Genomic DNA, 8,958 nt, shown 5'->3' on the forward strand with positions numbered 1-8,958 from the left:
GGCTCACGCCTTTAATCCCAGAACTCGGGAGGCAGAGGCAGGCAGATCTCTGTGAGTTCGAGGCCAGCCTGGTTTAAAGAGCTAGTTCCAGGACAGGCTCCAAAGCTACAGAAAAACCCTGTCTTGAAAAACAAAAAAAGAAGAAGAAACTTTCTAGAGCTGCACTTCCAGACCCCATTGTGCTGTGAGGGGTGTATGGCAGTGCGGAGGTTGGAGACATGAGCACCAACATTAGTAAGGAACTGCCTTCTTGATAGTCTTGAGGTGCTCGAGGAAAGGGAAAATGTCTGGCTGTTAGCGGGCTGGTTGGGTCTAGAGCCTGGAGGGTGGAGACTGTGGGCGCCGAGACTGCCGCACCTGCTGGGTCTTCAAGGGGACAGGTGTGGAGGGAGCAGCTTCTCTCCGGGCTTGCCTCAGGAGCCATGCCTTTGGTCGGGGACCTGGGAGAGGGCAGGCAGGGAAGGAGGGGTGTTGGTAGGTTATCTGTGTCCCAGGGTTGTTCAGTAAGCAAGACAAGGAGACGAGAGTTCAGGGCTGGTTTTTCCATTAGTTCTGAGGGCAGAGGAGAGGGTGGAAGCTCAAGGTCTGCATGCTGGGGCCTGAGCTTTCATCCAAACATCCGTGCCTTCAAAAAATATCGCTGGCAACCTGCCATGTGTCAGACCCTGCTTGCTATCACACCCGTTACTGTATACATGATCTCATTTGCTGTCTACAAAAAGAAGAAATTTCTCGTTTTACAGGTTTGAAAGCAGATGCAGTGAGAAGTAAAGATTAGGACCGTGAGCCACATTCAAGATCTTCTGACCTTCCTGCATGTTTGTCTCTTTATCCCCACCCCATCTCTCTCCAGGGTCTTAATGTGTATACCTGGCTGTCCTGGTACTCATTATGTAGACCAGGTTGTCCTTGAACTCACAGAGATCTGCCTGCCTCTGCCCCGGGTAGGGATTAAAGGGCTGCTCCACTGTGTCCAGCAGATGTCTTTGAGCACCTGCGTCCGTCATTACTCTCCCTAAACCAGTCACTTGCCCCTCTCTGTTCCATTGGCCTACTGGGTATTTCTTCATGTATTTGATGCAGCTGGCTATCAGATCATAGACTTGTCCCCCTCTCAGGTGGGTGGTGGAGGCTGGGAATGCAGAAGCTGATGGTTAGAAAGGTTCATCCCCACAGCTTCTGTGCCTTGATCAGCTCACTGGCTCAGAAGGTGGACAGGAAATGTTCATTAGGTGAACACAGTGCTAGATTGACTGTGAGGAGTGGCATAGTGATAAATAAGACTCCGTTCCTGCACCCTGGGAATTTGTAGTAGTTGGAAGATGCAGACAGCCCAACATGTTGGTTTGTATGAGAAAGAAATCCAGATGGCTCAATTTTAATGGGGATGAAGGAAGGTGGAAAGTTCCGCAAACAGCAGTGCTGCCCTTCTGACAGCCCTGGTCTGGGGCCGTGCACAGCAGGGTTTTACTTTGTCAAGGTGTGCACAGTTCAGACAGGGAGCTGGAATATGGCAGGAAGGAGTCAGTGATGACCCCAAATTAGTCATAAGATGACACTGTGTGTAGCTGTCTTTCCAGTCTTCCGCTCAAGAGGAGTTAGAGTCTCACTTCTACAGCAGGATTGCCAGTCTTAGGGAAAAGGAAAGCTGGCTACTGGGCAGACAGCCTGGAGACCATGGGGTTTCCAGCAGGGTTGAGACCTGAATGATAAAGCAAATCTCCTTTCTTTTGGCTTGCATTGTAGTGATAGGTAATGCGCAGCCTTTGTGTCTGGCTTTGAGAGAAATGTTTCAGCAAAGCCTTTGCTATGTTTGGGTTAATCAGTAGAGGCTGAAAATTGTTTTGAGACTGTTGAAGCCTTGAAGAAATGTCTCTCTGAAGACTCTGCAGTTGGGGCTACATGAGAGTGCTTGCATCTATGCTGACCTTGGTCCTAACACACGCTTGGCAAACCTGGAGTTTGTACTTTTGTTTATGGCTATGTATTTAGATGCTTGGGTTGGGTCTTTCTTCCCACTTTGGACCCGAGTCTGTGGCCTCTTCCTATTTAGAGTGTCTTTGCAATTTTTTAAAAGTTTGGGGCACCTGAGGATAGGGAACCTGAAATGAACCTATCCTATAGCCATACTGATGAATATCTTGCATATCACCATAGAACCTTCATCTAGCGATGGATGGAGATAGAGAAAGAGACCCACACTGGAGCACCGGGCTGAGCTCCCAAGGTCCTAATGAGGAGCAGAAGGAGGGAGAACATGAACAAGGAACTCAGAACCATGAGGGGTGCACCCACCCACTGAGATAGTGGGGCCGATCTATTGGGAGCTCACCAAGGCCAGCTGGACTGTGACTGAAAAAGCATGGGATAAAACCGGACTCTCTGAACATGGCGGACAATGAGAGCTGACGAGAGGCCAAGGAGAATGGCATGGGGTTTTGATCCTACTTCATGTTCTGGCTTTGTGGGAGCCTAGACAGTTTGGATGTTCACCTTCCTAGACCTGGATGGAGGGGGGAGGACCTTGGACTTTCCACAGGGCAGGGAACCCTGACTGCTCTTGGGACTGGAGAGGGAGGAGAAGAGGAGTGGGGGGAGGGGGAGAGGGGCGGGAGGAGGGGGAGGGAAATGGGAGGCGGGGAGGAAGCGGGAAATTTTTTTTTTTCAATAAAAAAAAAAGTTTGCCACAAGGGGAAAGAGGAGTTAGAGGAGGAGAGAGACATGCCCAGCCCCTTTCTTGCAGTCAACACCATTCCCCACCTCTGCCTTTCAGAGACTTAATAGCCACCTACTTCAGGGCACTTGCCAGCCCTCATCAGAGACCAGCTGTGAAGGAAAAGAACATTGGGGTGCTGGTCATAGAACAGGCCTGGCTGGAGGACTGAGCAGAATTATGGTGGATAGCAGATGTATGAGAAGCCTGAGTACAGCTGAGTGGAAAGAATCCTGGATAGATTTGGATAGGCAAAGACTGACAGCGAGGGACCGAGAGTCAGACTCAAGAGGTTTGAATGGAAGATGTCCCTCAAGTGTGTCCAAGTGTTGATCTAGGCAAGGCAGGGGTCAAGGGCATGGCCTGAGCGGATCTAGGGGTTTACTAAATGCTTCAGTGACTGGAGATATTGGCTGGAGAGATGATTGGCTGGAGAGATTCAGGACAGTAACAAATTGGCACCACGGGGTCAGGGTGTGGCTGGGCAAATGAGATGGCTCCTACCAGCTCTAATCTGCCTGTTTGTAGTAGAAAAGGGGCAGGGAAGGGTGCAGCAAAGGCAGAAGTTTTGCTTAAGGAGAGAGAGCAGGGGCTGTGGCTGGCTTGGAAGGCCTCTATATAAGGTATGAAAAACAACGGAAACAAGTCTCACCTGCAGTGGGAGTCAGGAGACTGCAACACAAGAGGTAGTGGAGGGAGGCAGAGAAAAATGTATAGCTCTATAAAATAAGATAAGATAAGATAAAATAAAATAAAATAAAAAAGGAGGTTTGGAGTTCAGTGCGTTTTCAGGAAATGGTGAGAATGTATTCAGACCAGCAGGAGCAGCCAGACAGGAGTTGAAGGACGGACAGTAGGGCGCTGTCCCTCGGATCAGTAGTCTTAAGCAGCCCTGTCCTGTAGTCACTACCAAGTCAAGCTTCTCGGAATGCCAAGATGGACATCCGTTTTCACAACAAGGAAATCTAGATAGACTGGACTCTGAGTCCCAGGTTAGACATGAAGAAAGACAACCTCTGAGGAGCACAAACATGGCCTCCAGGAGGCTATTTATTTGGAAGGGAAAATTCTGGGTAAGACGGGGAGCAGGTTCAGCTGGGGGTTCTATGTAGCCCCCTCATCTTGTGTCATTTCATCTTCTCATTTATCAGTGATGTGGACCATGGGGATGATGAGGACCAGGGTGCCCAGTGGATCTTAAGTAGGGCGACGACCCTGTGGAAAACCAAAAGAGAAGAGTCAGAATTTGAATTCAATGCCGATGGCTGTGGTCATTTCCTCTTTACCTCCCCTCCCTAAGGAACCAGGATTCCTAAGCATCTGCAAGGGGTTGTGGTGGGGAGTTGGGTAGCAAAGGATTTACTCCTGGCCCTGCCCCTTTTGCAATGAAGTCTCTTTCCTACTGGACAAGCAAAAGGGAAGAGTCTTGTTTTAGGTTTATTCCCTTTGCAAAGTTTTGACCTCTTTCCCTGGACCTCGAGTTATTTATTTGTAAGAAGCAAAATTATCTCATGACCCCTTCCCTGGCCCAGGGGTCCTAACAGAAAGGCTACAGGTTCTGCCTTGCTCCAAGTGGTGGCTTGCTGTATTTACAGCAAAGGTGAAGCTGGGGAGGCTGGAGAATTCCCCGGAAACCAGGTAGGGGAAACCCAGGCTCTGAGGAGAGATGTGGCGGGTCAAAGGTAACAGGTAGAAATCAAGGATGTGTTTGTGTGTAGATTGGAAGCATTTTCAGTTTATATATATGTAGCGTGTTGCGGCACATGGCTTTAATCCTCTGAGGTGGCAGAGGTTGATCTCTGTAAGTTGGAGACTAGTCTGATCTATATAGTGAGGTTCAGCCCAGCCAGGGCCTGTATGTATATACAGAATGATACCCTGTCTTTAATTTATTTTTTATTTTGGCCAGAAGTAGTGGCACACACCTTTAATTCAGACTCATGAGGTAGAGACTGGTGGATCTTTGTGAGTTCAAGGCCAGCCTGGTCTACATAGGGAGCTCCAAGCCAGTCTATGTGGTGAGACCCTTTCTCAAACAATGAAAACAAATAAATGAATGAATACAATTTTGAAGGTGTGTCTTGGTATGGAATTCAATGGTAGAAAATTTGTACAGAAAGTACAAACCCAACACTGTGTAAAAACAAAATAAAACAAAACAATAGCACAAGAAAAATGTTGGGTATATTACCGTGGTGGGCACATAAGCATGCACACATGTACACACAGATGCATGTACAGGGTCCTAAATAACACCTCTGCTCAACTACCAGACTCAATTGGGAAGAAGTGAGAGTAAGTTATATGTCCACTTCTCAGACCCAGGAGGCCCGGGAAAGTGTTGTTTAACTTCTCTTAGCTGGAGACCAGCCAGGAGAGTTAGTGCTAGGGCACTGGGGTGTGGAGTCCAGTGGGGTACAGATAGGGTTACACTTCCTATTCTGGGAGTAGGGTGACTGCTTACTCTGCTTTAACCCCAACCCTACAACAGGGGTTTGAGAGAGGTGGAATACAGGTGGGGAGGGGCAGTCTCCAGAAGTGGGGGCTTTCCAGTTACTTCAGTCCCTGCCCCAGCTGTGCTAGGAAACAGCCACATCCCGTCCCCTCTCCTCTCTTCTGTGGCAGGTTACAGATCCAGCCAGGGAGCTTGGTGGCTGCTGCTGGTTGGGAGAGAGAGGTGGTGAGCAGGCAGCCTTCCCTTCTTTCCCTAGCAAAAGGCTGCCTGTCCTAGGAGCCCTGCAGTGGGACTGGGGCTTGGGAGCCAGGCAGTCAGGGGAGCACAGAGCAGGCTGGAAAGCAGCAGGAAGAGAGGGTGAGCTGCTGGGCCAGGGGAGGGAAGTAAGGAAAGGAGAGAGACAGATGGGAAAACAGAGAATGCCAAGGAGAAGGTTGCAGTTGGCAGGGGGTGGGTGGCTATGGCAGTACCCCGCCCTTCCCAGGCTGATGCCTGAGTCTTCCTGACTTCATTTGGCAGAAGTGCTGGTCTGAGAATGAGGTGAACCTGATGGAATTGGTCAGGGTGGGGGTGTTATAGTGGGCAAGGGGAAGAAGGGTAGGGAATGTTCTTACCTTGCGACCTGTTTATGAGAAAAAGGGGGAAGAAACAGCAGCTTTATTCATTTGCTTCTGAAGGGGACCCCTTGCCTTCTCCCTGATGCTTTGTGTCCACACTCCACCCTCAACAAGCACCTCAGACCTGGCCACTTGCCTGACAAACACTCCTTCATCCATCCACTAACAGCAGATTTGTATTGGAAGTCAATATGAAGCTCACTTGTGTGTCCCTATGGGCTCAAGGGCTGGCTGAGTCCCCAGGTGGCATCAGGCCAGGTAGGAGGTGAGGCTTTTGTCCACACTGCCAGTGTCTGCTATCCTAGCCTTAGTCAGATTTCAGGGCATCACGGATGCATTCTATTGTGGCAAACCCCAATTCTTCCTCCTCTGTCTCCATCTGGACCCCAGCCTGTCTCCTCCATTCATGCCTGTCCATGCCATTATAGCCCCTCAGAGCTGAGTATTGCCTGCTGCTTACATCCTGGTCACAATCTTCTGCTCTCAGCTCAGGGCCTTTGCTCACACTGTCTGCTGCCTGGAAATCTCTCAGGCATGGCTCGACATCACTATCCAGCAGGTATTTCACATCCCTGGGGTGCAGAGATCCCAGTGTGGACACAACAGTTCATTCTGCAGAAGCCACCTATGTGGTACTGGGTGTTCCAAAAGGTAACCTTTGATGGGAGTTTAGTTCTTTTGCAACTTTTGAGAAGATCCAGTGGCACAGCTGCTAGATTCCAGACCTGGGGATCCAGCGACAGGTCTGCTGGGCTTTGGGCTCCAGACCTGGCAGTGCTTTCCATGACCTCACTTTGAGCACCATGCCTGACTCCCCTGGCCTCATGTGTACCCTGGGAGATGAACCCGCCTATTTGTCTCCTGAAGTTCAAGAGCTAGTGAGATGAAATACGTGCACATTTCTTCCTTCCTTCCTTCCTTCCTTCCTTCCTTCCTTCCTTCCTTCCTTCCTTCCTTCCTTCCTTCCTTCCTTCCCTCCCTCCCTCCCTCCCTCCCTCCCTCCCTCCCTCCCTCCCTCCCTCCCTCCCTCTTTCTTTCTTTCTTTCTTTCTTTCTTTCTTTCTTTCTTTCTTTCTTTCTTTCTTTCTTTCTTCTTTTTATTTCCTCCCGCTTCAATCCTCCCCCAAGGTCTGGTCCCCATGCTCCGAGTTTACTCAGGACATCTTGTCTTTTCAGACTTTCTATTTCCCATGAAGATTAGATCTATGTAAGTCTTCTTAGGGTGCCCATAGTATTCTAAGTTCTCTGGGATTGTGTTTTGTAGGCTGGCTTTCTTTGCATTATGCTTAAAAATGACCTGAGTGAGTACATGTGATAATCGTCTTTTTGTGTCTGGGTTACCTCACTCAAAATAATGTTTTCTAGCTCCCTCCATTTTCCTGCAAAATTCAAGCTGTCATTATTTTTGTCTGCTGTCTAGTACTCCATTGTGTAAATGTACCACATTTTTCTTATCCATTCTTTGATCGAGGGGCATTTAGGTTGTCTCTAGGTTCTGGCTATGACAAACAAAGCTGCTATGAACACAGTTGAACACATGTCCTTGTGGTACGATTGAGCATCCTTTGGATATATACCCAAAAGTGGTATTTTTAGGTCTTGAGGAAGGTTGTTTCCTAGATTTCTGAGAAATCACCACACTGACATCTGAAGGGGTTGTACCAGTTTGCATTCCCACTTGCAATGCAGAAGTGTTCCCTTTTCCCCACAACCTCTCCAGCATAAGTTGTCATCAGTGTTTTTGATCTTGGCCATTCTTACAGGTGTAAGATGGAATCTCAGAGTTGTTTTGATTTGCATTTCTCTGATGACCAAGGATGTTGAACATTTCCTTAAGTGTCTTTCAGCCATTTTAGCTTTCTCTATTGAGAGTTCTCCATTTAGGTCTGTACTCCATTGTTTTTTATTGGATTATGTGATCTTTTGGTGTCCAATTTCTTGAGTTCTTTGTATATTTTGGAGATCAGACCGCTGTCTGATGTGGGGTTAGTGAAGATCTTTTCCTATTCTGTAGGCTGTCGTTTTGTCTTGTTGATGGTGTCCTTTGCTTTATAGAAGCTTTTCAGTTTCAGGAGGTCCCATTTATTAATCGTTTCTCTCAGTGTCTGTGCTGCTGTGGTTCTATTTAGGAAGTGGTTCCCTGTGCCAATGTGTTCAAGTGTGCTTCCCACTTTCTCTTCTATAAGGTTCATTGTGGCTGGCTTTATGTTCAGGTCTTTGATCCATTTGGACCTGTGTTTTGTGCATGGTGATAGATATGGGTCTATTTCCATTTTTCTACAGGTTAATATCCAGTTATGCCAGCACCACTTGTTAAATATGCTTTCTTTTTTCCATTTGATATTTTTTGCTTCTTTATCAAAGATCAGGTGTTCGAAGATGGGTGGATTGATATCCGGGTCTTCTATTCGGTTCCTTTGATCCTTCTGTGTGTTCTTATGCCAGTACCAGGCTGTTTTCAGTACTGTAGCTCTGTAGTAGATTTGAAGTCAGGGATTGTGATGCCTTCAGAAGTTCTTTTATTGTCCAGGGTTGTTTTGGCTATCCTGGGTTTTTTGCTTTTCCAAATGAAGTTGAGTACCGTTCTTTCGAGGTCTTTGAAGAATTTTGCTAGGATTTTGATGGGTATGGTGTTGAATCTGTAGATTGCTTTCAGTAAGATTGCCATTTTTACTATATTAACTCTGCCTACCCGAGAACATGGGAGGTCTTTCCACTTTCTGGTGTCTTCTTCAATTTCGTTCTTCAAAGATTTAAAGTTCTTGTCATACAAGTCTTCCACTTGTTTGGTTAGAGTTACTCTGAGGTATTTTATGCTATTTGTGGCTATTGTGAAGGGTGTTGATTCTCTGATTTCTTCCCCAGCCCTTTTATTATCTGTGTACAGGAGGGCTACAGTTTTTTTTTTTTGAGTTAACCTTGTATCCTGCTACATCGCTGAAAGTGTTTATGTGTTGTAGAAGTTCCTTGCTAGAATTTTTGGGATTGCTCATGTAAACTATCATATCATCAACAAACAGTGAGAGTTTAACTTCTTCTTTTCCAATTTGTATCCCCTTGATTTCCCATTGGTGTCTTATTGCTCCAGCTAGGACCTCAAGAATTATATTGAATAGATATGGAGAGAGTGGACAACCTTTTCTTGTTCCTGATTTCAGAGGAATCGCTGGGAGT

Source organism: Chionomys nivalis, chromosome 9, assembly GCF_950005125.1.
Source record: "Chionomys nivalis chromosome 9, mChiNiv1.1, whole genome shotgun sequence".
NCBI classification, from domain to species: domain Eukaryota; kingdom Metazoa; phylum Chordata; class Mammalia; order Rodentia; family Cricetidae; genus Chionomys; species Chionomys nivalis.